Below are 18,388 nucleotides of genomic sequence, written 5' to 3' on the forward strand. Positions count from 1 at the left end.
TTCTTATTATAATCTACCAGTGAGAAAAGTTGCTGAAAGATTTCATCTACTGAAAAAAAAATGAAGTTTGCACATTTTACAGAACGTTGTTCTTTCAAACAAAGAATATTCAGTTGCTTGGAGAATGTCAAGATGAGTTGACTGGATAAACTCAGGAGACAACTTACATCACCATCTCCTCCGAGACTGCTTCTTTTGAGATTGTTTTTGGGAAAGGTGATACAATTATACCAAGAAATCAGGATGCATTCAGCCATATATAATAAAAATTATAAAACAGTGGGAGATAGATATATATATATATAGATAGATATATCTATCTCCCACTGTTTTATATATATATATATATATACATATGTATATATATATTTTTAGTTTATTTATTTATTTTTTTACCAGGAAAGGGATTTATTTTCTCAAATAACAAGAGACCTGGGCTTGCAGTTCAGCACTGACAGTTCACACTGGTTCTGGTAACCAGGCTCTCTCAATCTTCCTACTTTATCATTCTTGATGTGTGGTCACAAAAATGGCCACTGCCTGCCTGGCCATGGCAGCTGGATTGTAGGCAGGAAAATAAATGTGGTAGATTTACAAAGCTTACAAAATCTTCCCAGAAGTCCCAATAGACTACCACTTACATCTCATTAGGCAGATTTAGGTCACGTGGCCACTTGTAACTACAGGACATACTGGGGAAGGAAATGTTTAATTTTTAGCTGTGTGGACTGCTGCCTTATTATCTCCTTTTACTAATGAAGAAGGGGACAACAGATAAGGGTTGGCTACTTACACTCTCTGTGACACAAATCATGCCTGCTCAACTATTTGGAACTTGACGGCCCATCATAGGCTGAGTAACCAAATTTAAAAAACAAAACAAAAAAAACCTGACTAAAACTGCAATCAGGTTTTGGTTACAGTTTACATGCTATAAGGTATGTAGATCTGTAATTATTTTAAAAGTGAGTATTTGATGATTAACTTTGATTTCCCCATAGCCCAATGTTTTTGACCAGACTATGTAATAAAATGCTCTCTATATCCTCAGCTTGGCCTGGAATATTACTATTATGTTTTAATTGGTTCCTATCCTTACAAATTCCACCCATTTCAAAACCATCCTCCAAATATCTGACTATGCCAAACTTGTGTTGAACACTTTTCGGTATCTTCTCCTTCGAAAAACAAGCCCAACTTAGACACTAGATGAACCTAGGCTCCCCTTAACACTCTAGCCTAGATTCTTGTCATACTTGACATGAAAAGAAAAGAAAACAAAACAAAACAAAAAAACAAAAAAAAAAACCCCAAAACAAACTTAATAATAGCTCTAATCTATGGGATTTTTACTGGAACTAAACAGGGTGCATAGCTCAATGTCCCACACACAGTGCAACAAAGAGCCAGTCTTTCCACCTCTTATTTGATGTTGCTGTGCTAGATTTCCCTTCTTATTCTCTTCCTTTTGTCAGGCTGACTCCCTTTCATTAAACTGTAGCAAACAGACAAAACTAAGAGGAAAAATAATCACTTCAGTTCAGATACCACCTCTTCAAAGATATCTTTCTTGGCCTTTTTCTGTGTGACTAAATCTATCATTGAATCCAGCTCCTTCCACTGAAATGATCTGTACGGACGTTTGCACAGCAACAGAGCCAGCCTGTTACTTGTATTTCTTTGAACTACTGTATTGCCAGTGTTACCAGAGTTACTAGGACACAGTAGGTGGCTCATAAATGTTTGACAAAAGTAATGCATCATACAGGCATCCCTTGGTATCCACTGGGAATTGCTTCCAGGACCCCCCACGGATACTCAAGTCCCTTAGATAAAATGGCCAAGTACAGTCGGTTCTGCGTCAGCAGGTTTGGAAAGCCAAGTATCATACACGTGCCCTTTAGTACCAGAAAAAGCAATCTTGCTTCAGTATGTCAAAACTACTTCCTCTATTAACCATTTAAATTCACACAGAAATTAACTCTACCAATGAAGCAAGTTTTATCTCTTATAATCACTGAAAAAACTGCAAAGCAAGAAAAACCAATCGTTTAGAACTTCTTAGAAACACTGCAACATATAATAATTTGGAGGGAGAAATGACACTGGAAAGTAAATTTTTTAAAAACTTCAGCTTGAAATGGGATAGTTTTTTTTTTTTCCTTTTTCTTCTGTAACTCTGCCCTTATGGTTCTAGAATACAGTCAGCGTCTCCTTCGACAGTTCTTATTTTGGTCCTGGCAAGAGCAAATGAATTTTACCAAACTTGTATCTAATGTTTATTACACTCCCAGAATATGACTATACAGCCTTTGTTAGGCTTCTACAAAATACATTTTATCAAATTAGGGGTTGAAGATGCCCCTAATTCTCTTCAAATCTCAAAACTGAGAGAGTGCCTGTGTGCCTCCCTGCTGCTCCTTCAGAAAATATGGAAAGTGAAGCCCAAAGGAAGTCACTTGCCCAAGACCATACAGCACTAACAGCAGAGATAGGACGAGAACTAGGACACGTGATGCAAAGGTTTCTTCTCCGATAGGAACTCAGGAATATCGCAAATCCCACTGCAGGGCCTTTATTCTGTGTCAGTTTCTATAAGCTGAACTACACTTCCCACAGTCCCCTTCCCTGACTATTTTCTTCTTAGTGTTGGCCGGAAAAAGAAGCGTGTGAGAGATCTGAAAGGCAGAAGCAAAGCAGTCGCCATTTAACTTTGAAAGTCACCATGATTAGGAGTGTGAAACAGAATGCAAAGCGGCATCAGATTCCCACTTGTCCTCACTGGCTCTCACCCCACGTCCAGCTCTCCTTCCTATTTGCTCATCCTGCTGACCGGTAGTGACCCCAGACTCAGGAAAAATAGCCTTCTGTCCTCTTCTCTCCCAGCTCTACCTTGTGGTCCCAATCTAGTAACTGGACGTCCCTGGGTTTAGAAGGCCCATTAGTGACTTTGCTCTGATTCTCTAACTCCTCCTTGCAAACTCTCCTTCCCCTACCACTGTGGGAGCTAGTACTCCACAATAAATTTCTTATTCTACAATGTTCATAGTGTTTCTGTCTCCCTGACTGAACTCTGACTGACACACCCAATTAACACATTACTTGATGTATCTTGCACATCAGTTTTTTGAGGGGAAAAAAGAAAGGTTTGCTAACCTGACATTTAGCAGATATTAATCACAACAATAGAAGCTGTATGGCATAAGTTACCATATAAGTTTATATATACAGATCAAGTCTTAGTCCTAAAATATAAGTTTGTACAATGAGAGTCTAATATAAGATGGTTTTGTTTCCCAAAGAATATCAGTAAGTAAAGCACATAAAGATCAGACTTATTATTATACAAGCAACTGCATATATTAAAATACCTCAGCGCTGCAATAAAGAAGTCTCTTAAACCTGGTATTTTCCAACCTTATTTTTTTTTCCAAGTGTCAAGAATGGAATATACCTAATAGTATTCTACAAACCGGTGACCCACAGCTTGCCAATTGAAGAAAAATAGCATATAAAAATATTAAAAAATTTTAATTACAATTTAAGGAGTATATTTCTTCTGTCTCTTGGCATGAAGTATATAAAGGAATTCCACTGAATGTTAATTGTAAAAGTACCAATGATAAGAAAGGGATTAAAGGCATCACCCAGTTTAAAACATAAGCATGTTTCTCAACTGATTCAATGAATAATGGCCCATTGATTGGCTGAAAAGTGAAAGAATGAATAAAGAGCATCTCTATCCCACAATCAGTACAGAACTGGATTACTGCTGGTGAAGATGAGTCTGGTTCTCCTGCTTCTGCTCATTATGCACTGCCAACCCACACACAGCCAGGCTGTTTCTGAAAAATGTTGGTATGAATACACCCTTCAATATTTCTTCCACACTGACTGTAAATATAATCTAGGCATAAATCATCGAAAGTAAATACCAGTGAGCACTTTAATCCTTTATAATAAATCAGGGAAATGGGGAGTCTGTGCCTGATGATGAAGTTTTAGTGTAGGTCACACCAGCGGTTTGCTGAAGAGGCAGCACTTTAGAAAACAGGGAGCGTTTTGTTAAAGACTTGGAGTCCCACCATCGGGCAGAAATTTTTGCACCTGTTTCTGTCTCTCTTGATTATTAAGTGTTGCTGTTGTCTTATTTCAGCAAGTCAAATCAAGTAAGAACAAAGTGTTTTTTGTTTTATTTAGTTTTCTGAATGCCTACCACCCCAAGGAGCTGAGCTACATGCTGAGCAAGATGGAAAACTGAATTATAAAAAACTCTGGCCCTCAAATAATTTCTATTTAGTACAGTAGATAAGATAAATATATAATTTTTATATAAGGTTGAATCTGGTAAATATCACAGGCAAAATGTAGATTAAATTCTGCCCAAGTCAGGAAGAAGAAGAGATTACTTCTGAGAGGAAAGATCACGGAAGTCTTCTTGGAGTAGGTGGCACTTGAGTCAAATCTTGACTTGAAAAAGTCAGACTGGGAATTCTGAAAGACAGTTTAACCAAACTAAGGAAGGCAGTAACCTAGAAGTAAGGTTATCAGATAGAATCCAGGATTCCTGGATAAATTCAGATTCCAAATAAAGAACAAATTTCAGTAAAAGAATGCATCACGCACTATTTAGGACATATTTACATTAAAAATTATTTGCTGTTCACCTGAAATTAAAATTTAGGAGAAGCTCCTGTATTTTTATTTGCTAAATTTGGCAACTCTATCTAGAGAGAAAAACACGTGTGATATACTGGGAAAACCGGCTGGTTCAGTTGGTGTCATGGACAGAATTATGTCCCCCCCTCAAAATGATACGTTGAAGTCCTAGCTGCCAGTACGTCAGATAGAGACTTTATTTAGAAACAGAGTATCTACAGGGGCAATCAAGTTAAAATAAGTTCATTAGGGTAGGCCCTTTATTCAACATGATTTGTGTTCATATAAAAAGGGGAATTTCAGACAGAGACAGACATGCAGAGAGGGACGATGACGTGAAGATGGAGGCAGAGACTGAAATTTTGCTGCCATAGGCCAAGGAACGTCTGGGGCTACCCGAGGCTGGAAGAGTCAGGGTAGGGCCTTCTTCCACGGGTTTCAGAAGAAGTGTGGCCCTACCAACTCCTCAGTTTCAGACTTCTAGCCTCCAGAACTGTGAGACATTAAATTTCTGTTGTTCTAAGGCACCCGGTTTGTGGTACTTCCTTATGGAAACCCCAGGAAACTAACAGAGTTGGCTGGAGCCAAAGGTAGGCTCCAAAAGGAAGAGAGAATTTTTTGAGCTGAGGCAACACTGTAGAAAGTCCTGGAATCCTGAGGAAAAGAGTTTACACTCCCTCTGTTTCCTGTACATTCCAAAATGGAAAAAACTTACTGCTGGCTTCTATAGCCATGGCCACGAGGAAAGCTTAACCATGGCCCCAGCATATCTTATTCCCCTAGAACATTAATTTTATTTGTTATTTAAAAGTAAAACAACCAAAAAGAATACATTATGAAGCAAAGTCCAAAATAAGCACAAATTTGAGGGACAGAATATTTGAAACAGTCTAAGTTCTATTTAAGTCCTCAGAAATATATTGTATTCTTTCTTCAACATAAATACTTTAGTGAAAAAGTTTGAGAAGCAATATTTAATTAGTGAAGAACCACAGAAGTTTTAGAACAGAGACTCAAAAGATTTTAGCTGTAAGGCAAAACAGTAAAAAATAATACATTCCTGTATTCAAAGAGCTTGCAGTCAAATTCTGTAAACCAGATACAACAAGGAAATGTAATGTTAGATAACTATTCAAGATAATAAAAGAACTGTTAAGGAGTTCATTATAAATCAGTCAAATAAATTTCTTTCTCTATAGACATTCAGAAATACTTCAGTGATCAGAGACAAGCATCATGATGAGATGGATTTTTGGCATAGCCTAGAAAGATGGAACAGACTTGGAAAGCATGTGTAGAATCATTTCATTATTACTTTGAATGAAGCGATATAAAATTCCACTCAATATTTTTTAAAAACCTGCAAGAATCTGTCAGTACTTCAAAATAAGAAAGTGTATTCAATAATGGATTAACATCATTTTGATAATCCTGAGCACGCACTCTCAACTAAAGCTGATGTACAAAGTCAGTTCAGTGTATTCTTCAGCCTTGTATTCAAATCGTTCTTAGTTACGGGAAAAACATCCCTTAAGAAATAGGTTTTACAGAGTAACCACGGCGGGTTGCTAAGTTAGTGTCTTTGCTAGGGGACTGAGGGTGTTCTGGCTTATGTGTGTGAAATCATCCAGTTTGCAAGGCATTGGAAAGGTGACTCTCGAATGAATCCCTTCAGTCCCATCCCGAAAATTGAAAAAATACGTAATACTCAGAGAAAAACTGGTTACAAACTGACTGTGATTAAATAGCATTTAATCACAAAGAACTGTTTCTTTCAAGAATTTACATATTTTCCTAACCAAAAAGTTGTATCTTTACACAACTAAGTTTCATATAGTTTCTGAAGACGCTAAAACTAATGAAAATAGAAAAAAGGTAAGTATAATAAAAATTATGAATCCAGGAGTATATCACAAAGTCCTATATACTTTTTGAGAGATTTGCTTCATTTCTTTCTTCTGATCTTCTTAGGTGTTGGAAAACAAAACAAATAATTTGTAGTCGTGCTTCTCAAACTTTAATGTGCGTATGAATCACCTAGGATCTTGGGAAGATTCTAATTCAGGAAGTCTGGTCTGAGATTCTGCATTTCTAGAAAGCTTCCAGAGGCTACCAATGCTGCTGTTCCATAGATCATACCTTGAATATCAAGGGGTTTTTAGATGCGTTTAACACCTCTAGGCGACTACTTTTTCTATTCAATTATTTGTCTACTCCAGTAGGCTACTGTGTAAAGTCGTTTGTGACAAGAATAGTACTGTATTCATTTGTTCATTGAAAGATAACTGAGTAAATAATCATATAGTTCATTATTAGTTTTCTTTGACTAAAGAAAAGTATGTTTCTAACAAAGAATGGACCATCTCTGACCAAGTTTGTACCTTGGTGAAGATTATGAGGGAAAAATAAGACTACAGTCTAACTGATATATATGCTGATACATCAAGGGAGGATAAAGCACAAGAGAGTACAGTCCATCCTGTCAAATATTCTAGAAAGGATGAGATTTAGGAAGGAAAATAGTTTTGAACATAAGGAGATTAAGGTTTTGATCCACATCTATCACCTGAGTAACAAGGGAAAAACCATTTGTACTTTCTGCCCTTGGCCCTTTCTTCTGTAATACAAGGTTTTAAGTTTAAATATATTTAGTAAAATGTCAGGGGTGACCACCAGAAGAATAGAATTAGGATGTATAACTCCCAATCCACTATAAGGAAAGAAAAAAGAAAATGTTATTTTTAAAGTCCAATAAGCAAGAAAGAGATGAGATAGAACCACCAACAAGGAAGCACAGGAAATAGAAATCATAATAAGAGCATCATGGAATAAGCCCAAACACAGTAACAGTAAATAACAATGGACTACATAACTCCTTGAAAAGACAAACAGTAATACACGTTAGAAAAAGGGCAGTTCTAAGCTGTCAATCAGATACATGATAAAACAATGTGACACAGAATGATTGAAACTGAAAAAATGCAACTACACATATATATCAGAAAAATAAATAAACATATCATAAAACAATACCAAAAGTAAACGTTAATCTTATCATCAAATAAAATATAATTCAAAATGTATAGTATTTAAAATTATGTTTCCACACTAGCAAAATATACAGTCAACCAAGAAAATGCAATAGTCATGAATTGTCAAGCATCTAATGAACAGCTTCAAAATATATAAAATAAACACTCATGGAAAATGGAACAACTCTATAGTCCTAGCTAGAGATTTAAATAAAATTCTCTCAGAAATTAGCAAGTTAAACTGTCCAAAATAAAAATATAGGTGAAGAGAATAGTCTTAATATAATTATAATTGATGTATAGAGAATTTAAATTTTTTTTAGTTGTCATAAGACCACTTAACATGAAATTAGGCTCCACACATTTTAAGTGTACAAATGATTGTTAACTAGAAGCACTGTGCTTACACTACAGATCTCTAATCTAAAACTTCTTCATTTTGCATAACTAAAAGATATACCCATTGAACAACTCCCTATTTGATATCCAACAAGAAATACCCATTCTTTTAAAACATATGCAAAACACTTTTTTAAAAGATCACATACTAGATCACTAAGAAAATCTCAATAAATCCCCACAACACAAATAATATTGCTGATAATATACAACAGAACCAATATATAGCCCGTGGATTTAAACAAAAATCCCTTGGGTTAAAGGGTAAATCAAAATTTAGAAAGCAAAAATATGTGTAAATGAATGACACTGCAAGCAAGTATAAAAATGTGTGAGAGTGAAATTAACTACATTCATCATCAAGCAAGACATTTTGAAATATACCTCAGTGATAGAAGAAAAATACCAAAATTAATTCACAATATTGCAAGAAAGATCTAATGAGAGTAGAAAAGAGAAGTAATGAAGGTGAAGGAAAATACATTAAATGAGAGGAAGAGGAGAGAAAAGTAATGTATTGATGAATAAAACCAAATGTTGATTCTTGAGAATACCAATGAAACTGAAAAGTTTAAGGAAATTCTGAATGATTCAACACTGGGGTATTGCATATATGGACACACATATGTAAATGAAGAATTTCAATAATTTAAAATTCTGTTCCCCAAATTATAAATTCAAAGCCCTCTAAATCAAGATTTTTAATGAAATCTAACAATTCAAAAGATGATCTAGAGAAGATAATGCTTGAAAATAGTCAAAAATATTCAGAAAAGGAAAAGTAAGACATGAAATAAAAGCCCATGAAATTCATATGGGAATAAACAATTGACAGGACGGTCCCTAACAGTTCATGTGTTTATATCAGTGTAATTTATGGTAAAGGTATTATTTCAAGTCAAAGGTTGGCTTATTCAATAAATGATCATTTTACAGAAGCAAAATCAATCTGAATTCTTTGGCAAGGGATGTCAGCTATTTACTAAATCCACATCCTCTTCTAGGGAGTGCAATGTGATTCCGTGTCCAGTCCTAAAGGAGGGCACATGAGAAGGAATACATACTGTTTGCAAACACAGAAAAACTCAAGCACGTGCTCCCACCTCATTTTCCCCTCACACTGACAGTGTAAAGCACAGGGAATATAGTCAATAATATTGAAATAACTTTGGGTGCAATCTACAGAAACATCAAATCACAATATTGTACACCTGAAACTAATAAAAATATTGTAAGTCAACTGTACTCAAATTAAAAAATAATAAAAAAAATTTTTTTGATTCCACATACAAGTGATGCCATATGGTATTTTCCTTTCTCTTTCTGGCTTACTTCACTTCGTATGATAATCTTCAGATCCACCCATGTTTCTGCAAATGGCATTATTTTATTCTTTTTTTATGGCTGAGTAGTAGTCTGCTGTGTGTGTATGTGTGTGTATACATATATAAATATATCAAAAAAAGAATATTGAAAGGAATATATATGTATAAATGAATCACTATGCCATATACTAGAAATTAACACAACACTATAAATTGACTCTATGTCAATAAAAATTTTTTAATAATAATAATAAACTAAAATTTAAAAATGTTTTAAATTTAGGCTGAAAAGGAAAAACAAATGCCCTCAGGCAGGCCTTGTAAACAACATTTGCAAAATGGCAGAATCAGAATTGACCTGGTCCCCAAGTCACTCTGTGAACTAAGCTATAGCCAGTCTGTTCAGACTACTCTAACGAAATACCATAAACTAAGTGGGTTAAACAACAAAAATTTATTTCTCATGGTTCTGGAGACTGAGACGTTCAAGATCAAGGTACCAGCAGATTTGGTTCTGGGTAAGGTCCCTGTCTTCTTGGCTTGCAAATCCAAAAATGCACATCTACTTCAGGTGATGATTCTGCTTCTAGATGTCTATTATTTTTTAAATAGAACCTACATCTACATTTGTGAAAAGATATAATTACAAGAAAATCTCTGAAATATTGCTTCTAATACCCTCTCCAAATGTAAGTGATCCTAAATATTATTTAATGAAAGAAAGGCTGAGTAATTTAAGGCATAGCCATATGATGGAATACTAAAGAGTCAAATACATCACTTTGCAAGGACATGGTATGATTTCTGAAACACAGGCAAGCAAAGCTACTCAGAAGCAATGTGGACATTTACATTTTTAATTTATATTATGTAGATTTATGGTTAGGTTTTCTGCATTTATTGTGTAACACATCTGTCTGCGTTATATGTACATGTGTGCCTGTATAACACACAAAGAATATATATATATATTATATATATATATATGCCTGTAAATGCACAGGAAGGGGCTCTGAGGACCCCACAGCTGTTCACAGAGCCCATCTCTGGGAATAGGAGCCCAAGTGAGACTAGTAACAATAAAGGACTTTTATATTTTGTGCTATGAGCATCTACATTGTTTATATCTTATACTAAGATGATACACTTAGTTGTTATTTACAAAAATTTCTTAAATTCCAAAAAAAATTAAGACTTGGCCAATCAATGCTTCTTTCAGTGTGTACTACAAAACACTTGTTCCCTGAGACATGTCTTGCAAAATGAGTTCTGGGATCAAATATTCTTTTTTTTCAATCATATGTTCAAATTTCTCTAGAGAAATGGTATCTCCCAATCAACGTCAAATGAAAGTCTTTGGCTTCTGGATAGAGAAGTGGGTTGTGAAGTAGCAGTCATTGACTGTTCAGACACACGTAACTAAACATTTCAGAAGAGATCACAGGCATTTCAAAGCTAGGAAGAATTGGTGTGACTGATTCGCAAGTTCTGAAGGGTATCTGTAAGGTTAGATATCAAAAGTTCCTATTGCCTTTGAAGAGAAGCTATTTAACTTCGAGCAATATGTAATTCAATTAAGGAGGAAAATGAAACTAAAAGTGCACCTAAATTAAAAAGTGCAGAACAAATTTCAAGAATTCCTCCTTGTGAGTCCAGATGATATTGTCCGTTCTGTAGAGGGATAAATACAACCCAAAATACTGAAACACAGCACGTCACCTTGATGTTACACAACTACTGGTCCTAAGTGATTCAGAAGAGACTTTGGATGGTATTTGCAGATTAAAAAAAGAAAAAAAAAACTTAGCTTCAAACCAACAAAAAAATATGGTTTGTAATGATCTGTATGCTATAATCAGTGTTTAAAATGTATGTACACTAAATATCACAGAGTTTTTTTCTTTTCCTTTTTCTTTTAAATCTTTGCTCCCAAAGTATTTTTAAATTGATGGTATTTCTTAAAATGCACTGACCATCTGAACACAGGGATTCTCTTTTTCCCTTAAAACTCCCAGGCACTCTGCTTCAGAGGCTTAACGGTCCACTGCACCATCCGCATGAAACACTTGTCTGACGGCCACCTGACTTGCCTCCCCTTTTCGCTCAGTGGATCCTTTGGTTTGACCACTCTGATTAAATGAGACTCTTCACTTTCGTTTAATACTCTCTATCCACCTTCCTTGCTTTATTACTATTTTTTATTAAAGTATAGCCAGTTCACAATGTTGTCAATTTCTGGTGCACAGCACAATGTTTCAGTCATACATATACATACATATATTCTTTTTTATATTCTGTTTCATTATAGGTTACTGCAAGATACTGCATATAGTTCCCTGTGCTATACAGTGTAAACTTATTGTTTATCTGTTTTATATATAGTAGTTAGTATATGCAAATCTTGAACTCCCAATTTACCCCTCCTATGCCTTTTACCCCTTGGTAACCATAAGTTTGTTTTCTATGTACTAATTTTGATCATTGTGACAATACAACCTATTAAATTATGACTTTTTTTTTTTTTTTTTTGGTTTTACTTCAAACTGGCTAAAAAGTGGAATTCTCAAGAGCCGTATATGTAACCCATTTGCAACAGACGATGAGCTGGGGTCAAGTGACTCAAATATAGCAATTGAAAAAAAAAATGTTAAGGGCAACAAACTGAAAACAATTTTATTTTAAAAATACCCTAGATGTGGATGCTTTATTTTAAAAAAAGTACTTTAGCTAAGAAATAGCAAGCAGTCATCTTTCATCAATAAAAGACTAAGACGGCTTTCATGCTGTGGTGATGGTTTCTATGAAAATTTGTGATGTAGTCTATGGGAGGAGCCACAAACCATCACAGCAAAGAATGGCCATAATCATTATCCAGAGTGATCACAGTTTCATTGCATTCATGAACCTAAATCACATGTATTTCCAAAAGAAATTCAATGTGAATTAAAATGAAAGTACAGTGTAATAAAACTGAAGCATTAGCCCAGAATTAAAGAGAGGTTAATAATAAAAGGATGAAAAATAAAACTTTCATAAAGTTCTTGCTGAAGACAACTAAGCCTGAGCTTCCTAGGATCTGAAACAAAGAGGAAGATGTTGGGTTGCGTTGCTCTCAATGTCAAATAGAAAGAAATGTATATACTCTTCATGAACAGGGCTGTATACTCTCATTCACATTTTCAGCCTTATCAGATGAAACAGTGACAGCATCACACTGAACTCTGATAGAAAAAAAGCTGGCCTGATCGCAATCAAAGTGCTAAAGGCCTATGGAATGAATTCAAAGGATGCTGATCTGATTCTTTACTTAAAGATTCAGTGATCCTTGCCTGAGTATTCATCATCGTCATCTTATCAAATCCCCATTTTCCATTTTAATTCATTTTTACGGGTTTTGTAAAACTTCTGATTGTATGTCTAGATTCTTTTTTTTAATTATGTTTTTGCTTCCCAGAGAGAAAAATGATTATTTTTGGGTCTTTGGAAAGCTGTCATGACAACGCTTTTGGTAAAAATCAGGTTGTACATGATTAGAAACAACTTAATAATTCAAGAATTTTAAATGGATAATTTTGCATTGGAAATCCCAATCATTCGGATACTTGGTTTAATTTTGGTGGAATGAGATCCTCTGTAAGGTTTCACATGGAAATAGATCACTATTGCCATCTCCTGGCAAGTAAACCACATGACCACAGTTTAAGACTTTTTGAACAGCCATATATTGTGAGAAGGCAAGATTACCTCATAAATAGGCAATAAAGCATTGAATATTTATTGTAAGACCATCATTGGATTTTTATTCTTTATTCCTGTAAGACCTTTACAAAAATCCATTAGAGTTGATAAATAGTAGCATTTGTTTTATGAGCTCTTTATGTTGAACAGAAATTCTGCTTGTTACGACTTTTTAAATTAAATGCATGTGATGGATCTACTTGCGATTGAAACAAATATTAGAGTTGCTTCAAAGAGAAAACCTAGAAAATGTTTGCAAGGCATTGGGGAAACAGAGCCAGGGCTGTACCACTGCATGCAGCCAGGAAAGTGACAGGTAGCTTTCTACCATCTAACAAAGCTGATGGGATGGATAACCTCCCTGACAGCGTTAATCCATCTTTCTGCTGTGGGGGCTCTCACAGGAGATGAATGATACTCCCCCCTCCAACTTGCTTTGTCATCTTGCTGTGTTTTCCTTTAATTTCTCTTCCTTGCCATTGTTCTTTAGAATCAGCTGTTGCTGATGCTTTCAACTCCCTTTTCGCCCTTCCTCGCATCTGGACATCAGATCATCAGCTGCATCTGAGCCTGGTTCATATACTCCCTGCCTGAGATGCCAGCTGAGCCATTTATGAGCTCGATGTCACTGAAGTCTGCAAGCTGTACTCCAGGGTGCCGTCCAAACTCTGGCTGCAGCTGAGTGAAAAAGGAGAATGAGATACGGCTTCAAGTCATTACCCTCCAGATCAGAATGTTACATCACACATGGTTCTGAGGCTTGACATGTCACCCTCTCAAACTAATCATTTCTCCAAGGATGAACATGATGACTAACTTCCCCCCCATAGGCTGAAAGCATCGAGACAACTGACAATAAAAAAAACCAAAGAACTCTTCTGAAGTCATTCCTTGGAGGAAGGAGAGAAATCCATTGTTGCTGTGTTGCTGTTGTTTTGTTGTACTGTTATCATATCTTATCAGAAATTTTACCTAACCTAAATTCTACTCCCTAGTGCGAGATCACTAAGCTTCTACACTAAGGTAAAAAAGGAACGGACGTTTGAGAAATCAGCCTCGACGTAAGCTCTGAAGCATGAAATCACTCCAGTTAAGTAGCTGGGTGGTCTGTCAAAGTTTCACATCGTTTGCCTTTCGCATCCCTAATGCCAAATTCCTGAAGAACAAGCTGGGAGAACAAGGGGAGATGATCTTCTATACCTACACTTGGGTCACCTGAGGAAGCCAGAGTACCAAGGGCAGACCCTTGTAAAACACTCTAATTCTGCATGTCTGCTGACCACTGTCCCCCTTTGACGTGAACCTCAGACAGATCCATTAGGAGAAAATCCTCACGGAGAAGAAACAGATATTGAGGGGAAGACAGGAGGGCCATGTAAACAGAGGTTATAGTAACAGTGAGAAGTCAAAATCATAAAATGAGAAAATCCAAACAGACATTTGAATAAACATAGTTCAAGCAATAATAGCATGAAAAGTTCACATATATAGCGCTTTCATGTGCCAGATGTGGCTGTCATGTTATATAAATTAATTTATTCAGTTCTCACGACAATCCTATTTTCTCCAAGTGGTAGGTCAGGATCAGGAAACAGAGCACAGAAATTTGGAAATGAACAAAGTCATGCAACTAATAAGAGGAACTCAAGATTCCAACCCAGGTAGTCTGGCTCTTAATCACCATGTTCTCCTATTGCTCCCAAATTTATTTATATCTGGATCTATATCTTAGAAATTTCAAAACTCTTTCTCCCTCTCCTTCCCCCCATGCCCTATCATATGTTTCACTACTACAGTGAACGGAACATGCACACATTTCCTCCTTTTACAGTTAGGTTAACCACGGCTGTCTAGGGTCGGGGACCTGCTAAGTGGCAAAGCCAGGATGTAAATCCAAATCTCTGCTTCTTGCTCCCATGCCTCCCTGCCTCCCAGGGTGTGGTGTCTGGGGAAACGCACTGCTTGGACCTCCTGCTGCAGGGACATGTTTTCCTGACTTCAGCTCTTTGTTCTGAATCCACCAGCACATTCGCACCAAGGTCCCACTGCTCCTGAGCTGCTCTCCATAAAGACAGCACAGCAGGGGTCCTTGTGCAGGCTCCTTCCCATGGTGAAGCAGCATGGCTCTACTGGGAGACCTCGGCTTAAAGGCTCCTCATGATTCCGGTTGTAACTTTCTCAGAAGAGTTTTAGCACTCCTATGTAATCTTCCTCCCCCTCTCCTTTACACGCTAGAGGTTCTGGGAAATAAAATAAACAAGAGGCTATCATACAAGAGCTTACAACCAATAATAACCAGACTAATCTCAAAATGGAATTGATCAGGAGTCTCCAGGAGAGCTTCGCATATTTCTATCAGCCCTTAAATGATAATAAGACTTCAAAGAACACTAAAATTCTTTCTCAAAGAAAAAAAAAGGGGGGGGGGGTTAGCATCCTCTGACTTTATCTGTCTCAGTATCCTATAAGCTGGTTTAAATAATAACTGGTAACATATTTTTCTCATGATAGTCTTTGGTTTATGATGACCTGAGGCATTTAGTTATTCCTGCTTGTATCTCTCAAAACTTGTTCTCTTTTCGATGATCTATTCTCTTATTTGCCAAAGAGCTCATCTTGAATTTTCTTTCAGGACTACATGATCCTGTGACGCTAGCGGCAATGTCAGTGCCCAGTGCCCAGATGTGCAGCACACAGGGGCAATGTCAATACTAGACATGTGCCTTGTGAAGGACTGCCGTTAGGCTGCTGCGCCTCATTGGGAGTCAGGGGATGCAAGAGGCTCTGGCGAGTTAAGCTTCAATAGTACTGATCACGGCCATTGAACAAAGCATTTCACATCGATATGACATCTTTATCCATCAAAACAATTGTTCCTGAACAGGATACAAATTTGACTGAAGTGTCATAGAGCTCTGGCCCCATCGTTATAGTAGGAGCGCAGGTCAGTGCTAGGACCAACTGGGCCTTGGTGGCCATGCAATAAAACGTTTAATAGATCTGTACTCTGTTTCGGTGAACTTGGCAACAATAAATCATTGGCTAAGTGATTGTGAAACCTAATTACGTGGTACTGAAGAAAAATACAAACACAAGGATATAAACAAAATCTTATTTTGTTGAAAAAAATTACCCTGCCTAAGTCAGACTGCTCAGGAATCCATCTCATCCTTGTTCAATGACACTAGAGGCAATGGCAATAGAGTACAGAATGGTCAGTCAGTAGTGGTGAGATATGATGAAGTATCGGCAGTATCCTGAGGTAAGATGCAGTATGCATGCTTCACACCGGCATGTCCAGAGTCCCTCAGACAGCGCTTTGCTACTTGTCAAGATTTTAGCCAACAAGCTTCAAAAACTTTGTCAGAATTAGTAAAAACAAAGAGCTTTTTCCAAAGTCAGATATCAATAACCACTGGCCACTTCTAGAGTGTGGAAGTCTTATTCAAAACCTACAAAGTAGATGAGAATGTCAACAATGGCGCAATAAAAACTTAATCTATAATCAAATTTACTATTAAAAAATCTGAAATTTAACTGAAGCACTTTTTAAAAATATATATCAGCAATGCTCAGAGGGAGCATGAAAGCTCTATTTACATGCAGCTTTTTAAAGTGAGGGCTCACTCTACTTGTATGTGCATGTGTACATGTGTATAATTGATAAAGTAACTAACTGCCTATTCAATCAGAAGATCTTGATGGATAAATATAGTTGCATACTTATTTGTACTCTTGATCCAAATCAATTAAATCAAAAGGAATAAAAATTCATTGCTCAAAAACTAACAAAATGCTTTTAGTAAACCTAAAACTGCTCTGAAAAATAAAGTCTATTAATTTTAAAAAGCAGTATGTGGGGAGAGAAAACCTAACAAAAGGCATAAACATAATGGAAGCTATCAACTCAGGTCTTTACTAATGTAATTACCAATTTGCACAAAATAGTTAAAAACAGGAATTGGCATGCTCTACTGTTATCCCAAACCACTGAACGCTTAACTAAGTCTCAGAGAGGCCCCATCTACTGCTGGGCATTCACTACATGGAGTTAAATTGGGGTGGGAGGATTTACCTTTCTGATAGCAAGCTTGGTGTTGCAAAGTGCTAAGACAGCTTCGAAACGATACAGAAAAACTTCACAAGGTAACTTTGGTTGTTTAATGCTCAGGAATCTACATCTTTTTAGGTGATTCAAAATACATTATTGAAAATTATTGCTGGTGTCTTACTGTCAAAGTGAAACTGAAAATCCAGCATTTAATTATCATGGTCATCCTCCCCACCCCCACCCATTTCTCATCTCTTCACACCAAAGGCATCCTATCTACTCTTTTTTTAAATTTAGAAACACAAAACATCTATTTTTTTAATTGAAGTATAGTCAGTTATAATGTGTCAATTTCTGGTGTACAGCATAATGTCCCAGTCATGCATACACACACATACACACACACACACACACATTCTAGAACAATGAGCCTTTCTGATCTCTTTTTTCTAACATTCTTAGAAATAATGAACGTGATTCTATGACATTGTTTAATCCCTTAAAAATTCTTTAAGAATCATTCCTCTGAGTCAGCCATTCAGAATGTATCTTGATTTTCAGACTACGTATCAACTATATTCTCAACTTTTCTCCTTTACCTTTCACCTTACTTCCATGGACTACCCCCTACCCCACCCCCACTGCCCCGTATGATTAGAGTTGAATTTTTTTTTTAAACATTAGAGTTTTACAAAATCATGAAAAGCTTCCACTGTTTTTCTCTTTGGGTACCTCCTACTGGTGACCTATGGTTTGCATATACATATGCAACATTTTTTAAAATAAAAGTCAGTGTTTTTATCATGCTGATTTTTCTTGTTTTCCATTGACTCCTAAGTGCTATCTTCTTAAAATTCTCTCAATCAAGGCTATCCTTGAAATTCTCTTTTGTTTATGGAAATCAAAGTAAGAAGGACACTTCCCTTATTGCTATTTCTTCTTCTGCATAGATGTTTCTTCTAATAATCTCTTAGGAGCAGGCTAGAAGTATTGTCAGTCACCAGGAGGAGGCTGGAGAGGAAGGAATTCCTATGGAGAAGACCTTAGGGGCCAAGATTTCAAGAATTGATGGACTAAATTTAAAAACATGTCGTAACTGCAGCTGTTTGTAACACTGTTTTCTGGCCTGTGGCTATGAGTTTATGTGATGAAGATCCCAAGACTGAAAAACACACTTCTTTTTC

Source organism: Vicugna pacos, chromosome 1, assembly GCF_048564905.1.
Source record: "Vicugna pacos chromosome 1, VicPac4, whole genome shotgun sequence".
Classification (NCBI taxonomy): Eukaryota; Metazoa; Chordata; class Mammalia; order Artiodactyla; family Camelidae; genus Vicugna; species Vicugna pacos.